This window comes from Rhipicephalus microplus, chromosome 10, assembly GCF_043290135.1.
Source record: "Rhipicephalus microplus isolate Deutch F79 chromosome 10, USDA_Rmic, whole genome shotgun sequence".
Lineage (NCBI taxonomy): Eukaryota > Metazoa > Arthropoda > Arachnida > Ixodida > Ixodidae > Rhipicephalus > Rhipicephalus microplus.
Genome location: NC_134709.1, coordinates 58,479,282 through 58,485,956, shown reverse-complemented (window position 1 = coordinate 58,485,956; position 6,675 = coordinate 58,479,282).

The window sequence follows — 6,675 nt, the reverse complement described above, 5'->3', positions numbered from 1 at the left end:
AATACCAATCACTTTGAGCAGTGTAGAGACAATGTGCGATCAGCAACTAATCCCGCCCTTGTTAAGTGCACATCACTCACTGTTTGAGTGATGCAGGCACTTACACAACATCGCGCATAGCAGTGTGAACCCGTTAAGTCACAAGTTTAATCGGGCATCTGCAACAGGCCCACGAATGCATGCTGTTGTAAATGGCTGGCAGCCTACTTCGGCAGAGCTGCTGCAGGCGCCGAGCTCGCGCTGTATGATTACTACCTACGAAAAGAGTACACTTACCGTTAACAGGCCCACGTTGTCCGTGTCCGCCGCTCCGTGAATATTCCTTAATCCGAGCGTCACTTCGAACACGGTGTCATGCGTGACCACCATTTAAGATGCGCCCTATCGCTAGAACTCGCACAGCGACCAAGACCCCAGACCAACGCAACGCATTTGAAAGACTGATGAGACAGAGAGAGCGACGTTGAGAGAGAGAAGGAGGAGGCACTGGCGGCGGCCGGCGCCGCTGCTGTCGACGCAGGTGTTCGGTGACGCAACTATTCGCTTATCTACGCCGCTGTTGTGGGGGCAACGCTGGCCGGGGTGAGTGGGGGGAGGGGGAGCTGGAAACCCGCCAAGACGGCGCCGAAAGGCAAACGCTATGGCGCATACGGCGGACGGCGGTTCGACGCGGAAGGCAATCGAATTGCGCTTCAAGAATGACTCCTTGTAAATGGCAACTCTCTTTCCAGCCAGCCGCACAGCGACGCAGGTTATTTACCAGCCTCGGGATCTTTGAGTATTTTGGCGGAATTCGATTGCAGTGGGCGAAAAATAGTGAAGCAAAACTTTCGGAAAACAAAGTGCACCAATGGCCAGAAACAATAATTATTTCGTCTTCGGTGGCATTAGCGGGAGAGCATTGCTACACCTTTTTCCAGGGGAATTTCTTATCGCATTGTTTGTATCTGGCAATTCCGCGTATGGTGCCGCAAACACTGAATGCGTAGTCGAAGCTGGAACAAATTAATCCACAGTCGCGGATGTTTAGAAGGCTTGTCACGCACCACGAAACGTGCCGAAACTGTTATAACAAACTTTTTGCTGACCACATGATCAGCACATAATTCCATATGGTTGCCCAATGAGCTAGCTAAGCACCTGAAGCAAAGGCAGGGCACGTTCTTGTTAAATGTTGTTAATATAAACGATGGTTGTGCATAAGTGCAGTGACAGCTTTCCGTGTGAATTGGTCATAACCCACGTTTTCGAGCGTAGAAGCGCCTAAGCAGACCTAATCAGCTACCACAGCATGTTCGTAAGCAACAATGAGGTACGAATATGTGCTGCTGTTTTCCATGTACTGTATAGTCCGTGTACAGTGCGTTGACCACCGCCATTTCTTAAGCCACCTCCCATATAGACTCCCAGTCTGAACAGGTGTGGGACCTTAAACACCAAGAAGCAGTGCCCCCCCCCGCGCACACACACACACACACGAAATTCGAGGGCGCACGGGCTGATACACACGCATACTTATTCACAGGCGCACACACATACACGTATACACACATACGGCAACACACACACGCGACCGTAAACGCACGCATGCATGGGCGTACACACAATCGCGCTTACACGCGAACACATGCGCAGGCTCACGCACACACACCCATACTCGGGTGAACATTATGTTCCTGTATATAATCCATAGCAAACATGTAGCTTATAACCAACGCTAAGGTGAGCTTTCGTAACATGGATTGCAGTTCATTGCCATTATAGATGAAACGCGATTTGCTTCTGCTGGCATTCTGCTGTATTCGGAGAGCACCTTCACACATTCTAAGTCTAGGCCGTCATTTAACGCAAGGTCCACATATTCGTGCAGTAGCTACGCTGCTCGGCCGCCAATCCGAAGGTCGCGGGTTCGATGCCGGCCGTGGCAGTCAAATTAAGCTGGAGGCGAAAGGTAGAAGCCTGTGCACGGTGCGATATCAGCGCCCATTAAAGAACACCAAATGGTCAAAATCTTTAGAGCTTTCCACTACGACGACCCTCATAATCATATCGAGGTTTTTGAGACGTAAAATCCCAAATATTATAATTATGTGTTCTTCTTATGTTGCATGTTCCATCTGATGAATCGTCACCTACCCCCTTCTCAGCCACAAAAGAACCCTTAGAGCCTATTTTAGGGTGCTATCGAGGCAAGCACCCAAACAAATGGGTGCTTTTTTTCAATCGACCATTTATGGGTGCTAAAGGGCGTTGCAAGGGTGCTTTCTTGTAAAAGCACCCTTTTTACACCCTTTTGGGAGTAAAATTTTTTACTAATATTCAAACCGAAACAAACTGCGGCCGCCATACAACGTTGGCGCAAGTCTGGCGTCGTCCGAGCGAACACGGACTTCGTGGAAGGCCCGAAGAGTACCGACCGAAGTCGACGCTCCGTCCACCGCCGAGAACCGGATGACGGCATCGAAGAACGGCGCCGCCTTCTGCCCATAGCCACCGCGATTCCGAAGCATGGGCGTCACCTCTTGTGCTTCCACGCGTATTTGCGCAGTGAGGTTCGGCGAAACGTTCGTGGAGCCGTACGCTCGCACAAATCCTTCAGTATCCGTGCGCTATCCGGGACCTCCGGCACGTTACGATCGTGGCGTCGGGTGTAACGCCACCGCCGAGTCGACTGCAGCGTTCTACATGTTACCCCGCCGTTAGCTGTACGGCGCCCCTTGCTCCAGAGGACGTCGAGGTGTCGAGGAAATCATGCACGGCGTGTCGGCTTTCGGCGACGTTTGGTGAACGCGCACTGACGCAGAACGCCGACGGCAGACGTACCGAGAAGACGTCGTCTCGAGGGCCGAAGGCGACAGTCTGTGAGGGTGACCGAAGCCAAACGACAAATAAGCAACTGCGTCATTTCGAAGTATGCACTGGCGGATGAATATTTTCACATCTTGTGCTGTGCTCATTAGAGTGATAGATATTGGAAGGCTTTTTGCCATCGAATTTGTCATTTTTATTGTTTTCGCACTCGATCGTTGCACCAATATTGAATTACACTCGTATATTGGCTTTTATTTAAAATTAATCTTAGTTGAAAGTATACCGATGCAGTGGCGTATAATCAGAATTTTAGTGGCAATCGCTTTCGAATATATGCTTGCCTGTTGTTAGTGTGTCCGTAACGGCAACACACATGGAAAAAAGAAGGGCCTGGAACTTGTGGCACTCACCCACACTGGGGAATTGGCCAAGAACCGGGTAGGTATAACGAAATACTGTTAATTTGTTAGCTCACGTATTTTAAAGTAATGAGAGGGATCAACGGAAAAATAAGAAATCGATAATTTGAGAACGAATATAGAAAATGAAGCAGATAATATCAGCAACAACAATAATAAAAGAATGAAGAAATCAATTTGGAAACAAGTAATTTAGGAGTAATAGAATGTTCTACAGTCTGAACCTGCAAGGCATCAGCAACTTTCCCATCACTGAATCCTATAGTGGCTAAGCCCTGAAAGAAATAACATCTTACTAGACGGAAGACGGTATCTAATATAATAGTGTTGCACTTGTCCGCCCAGTTTGCGTCTGCAAGTTGAGTGGCATATCCTGCAGCTTCTTCTGTGAGCACTGCAATGCGGAGTATATACCTTTTCTTTCTTTCACCGCCGAATTGGGCTTGTTACAGATGTAACAAGTGTGGGCCCTATCGCAGGGCTGCATTCAGTGGAGTGTAAAGTGCGGCTCTGGTCTTTCTGCAATTGTGGAAGTTGGTTGGCCCATCTAGCAAACCCCTCAGTGTCGAGAGTGTATAGGGTGTTTGTTGCAGGCGGAAGGTGTGCCAGTTTTGGATTTTTGCTTGCACCTGTCTTCGCTTAGCTGCGTGGGCAATGAGAGGGAGCTTGAGGATGCAGTGACCACTGCCTGAGGTGTCTTCCATGTGTTCCCGCGTAGCTTGCTTCGTATTTCGAACCAAAGTATAGGTCGGGGCACGTGTCTCTGTGAACGGAGTCGCCAATTCGCGTTGGGTATGTTGGGTCAGTGAGGAGCGCCAGACTGAGCGTGGAGATAAGCTCAGTAAGCTTACGCCCTCGAGCCATTTCCCGTATATAGCCCTTGTGTTGACGGTTCGCGTTAAAATCTCCCAAGATAACAAGTGGGTTGCAGCCTGCCACCTTGAGTGCACGTGTGAATATTTAAGTAAACGTAACTTGCTACATATAGTATGTGCGTTGCAGGGTCAGCACGCTTCAGCGGAAGATAAGCATGGTGAACTTTTGCGGTGTCGTCAACACTGAATCGACGTTCTGAGCCGTGTAAGTTTTGTTGACTAAAATGCAGGTAGATGCTTCATTCTTAAACGTATTACAACCAGTCACATTAGCCTCTATTCCGGGTTCTTGAAGCGCGATGACCGCCGGGGATGTTCCCAAATTTTGAAAGTAGAGTTTCAGATGCACGTGCTTTTTACGGTCACGAGAGCCCCTGTGTATATTTCCGCTGCTTATTTCTAGTTGTTGGTCTAATTCTTTATTGGTCTTCCACTGCATCGATGCCATGATGCATTATAATTTTCGAAGCGTATTGATCTAGGGGCTCGATAGAGGTGGAGAAGACTGCGAGTCAGCTATTTCGAGTTCGGTGCTTCTTGAGACAGAGTCTGTGTTGTCCGAGCGAGCGAGTTTACTAGCGCGATCTGGTACCCGGTGTGAGCGTGCGCGACGTGTTATTCGTAGGTTGGCAAGGAGCCATTGTTTAAGTTGTGTAGGGACCTGATGTGTCACTTCCTGAGTTACCTGCTGGATCATAACAGGAATGCGCGCCAGCTGCTTCCCAATGACTCGAAGCTGATTTGCAATGTTAGTGAGGCGCTGCTCATGATCGCCGAGAGTGCTAGCACTTGTGCTTGTTTGAGGGTGGGACACATACGTGCTGCCCGATCACTCAGAGACCATGTCTTCGGGGCCACTGGGCAGGAGAGGAGATCACATGGTCGCCTACAAGCAAATCATGAACCATTATCGATTGAGAAGGGCCCGGTATCCTCCGGCACACTACACAGCAAGCTGCAACCGGTGGCCTGGCGCCTCCTTCAAACAAACACGCACCCGAACCCAGTGGCCTATAGCCACTATAACCCAGGTCAATACACCTACAGGTGCAAATTATGCAAGGAAAAGGTGGAACTACCTCGCATAATGTGGGCATTGCCAAAAGCTGTCCGTCCGAAGGAAAGATGAGCTGTGGAAGACCGTGCTGCACAGCTCAGACCCAGACGAACAACTCTGGGCGATTCGACGAGCCGAGGACGCCGCCGCGACCCAAGGGCTCCTGGCTGACACCTAGGCGTGGGATCTGCACCATCAAGGCTGCCGAATTTTTTTAGGGGCGAAGCTCCTTATGGCGTGGCTTGCGCGTCCCCCGTTGTCGTAGTGCGTAACCTGTGGCACATACCTGCATGTCCACATGTTACGCAAAACGTAGCTCGGCATCATTGACGCGTTCTCGGTGTTAACAAAGCGCCGACAGCAGAAATGTGGTGCATACTCTCTTTAGTCCTCAGATTGTCCGCTAGATGGCGGTACTTGTATATGATGAATGTATGATAAAAAGAAGTGAGACGACGGTACTTGAAGTGTTCATTAGATAGAAGGACAGACCAACTGACACATTGATGGACGAACGCACGCACAGACGGGCGCACTAACGGACGCACGAATGGGTGCACGTGCTGATGGACTGCCGCACCGACGGATGGATGGACGAATGGACGGACGTGTGGATGAACGTGTGGACGGAAGCACGGACGGATTCATGGACGCTTCGCCCCATTCATCGTCATTCATTACGTGGATATGCTATAATTTTTAATGTTTTTTTTTTTCTGCTCTAGCAGTCATCGTCTTGTAACTGGTCTGGCACTGTCCACGTGGGAGTCAGATACCGTAATTACTCGAACGTTATGCGAGTTTTTTTTTTCATTTTTACTACGAAAGTTGACCCTCGCGTACATAGTGCCCAAATTCTTAATTTGTTTTTCTTTCTTCTATGAATAAATGATATGACACCCCTCGCATTACAGTTGTGGTCGTGTTACAATCAAATCAATACGGAGAGTATAATATACGGCTTGTGGTCTAGTGGCTAAGGTACTCGGCTGCTGACCCGCAGGTCACGGGATTGAATCCCGGCTGCGGCGGCTTGATTTCCAATGGAGGTGGAAATGTTGTAGGCCTGTGTGCTCAGATTTGGGTGCACTTTAAGAAAACCTAGTTGGTCGAAATTTCCGGAGCCCTTCACTACGGTGTCTCTCATATTCATATGGTGGTTTTGGGATGTTAAAGCCCACATATCAATCAATCAGTGTAATACGCGGCGTGACGCTTACGTAACCGATGTTTTCATGCACTTTTTTGAACGTCTTGAAGGCAAGTTTTAATGAAAAGACTTGTCATATCTTCCAGAGCACCAAACCCTGAGCATTGGTGGAAACAGACGCCGGAGGTGGTCAACTATGCATGCTCTGGATTATTTTTCCTGTTATTAAATCTTTTTGCGGTGGTGGCATTCGTAAGTTACCCGTCTCGAAGCTACTTTTTCCTCGTCCGATCATTGCGCACGGCGGCATTCATGGTTCCCGTTAGTATTTGTTTCTACGCCCGAATGTTTCCAGACGTGCTC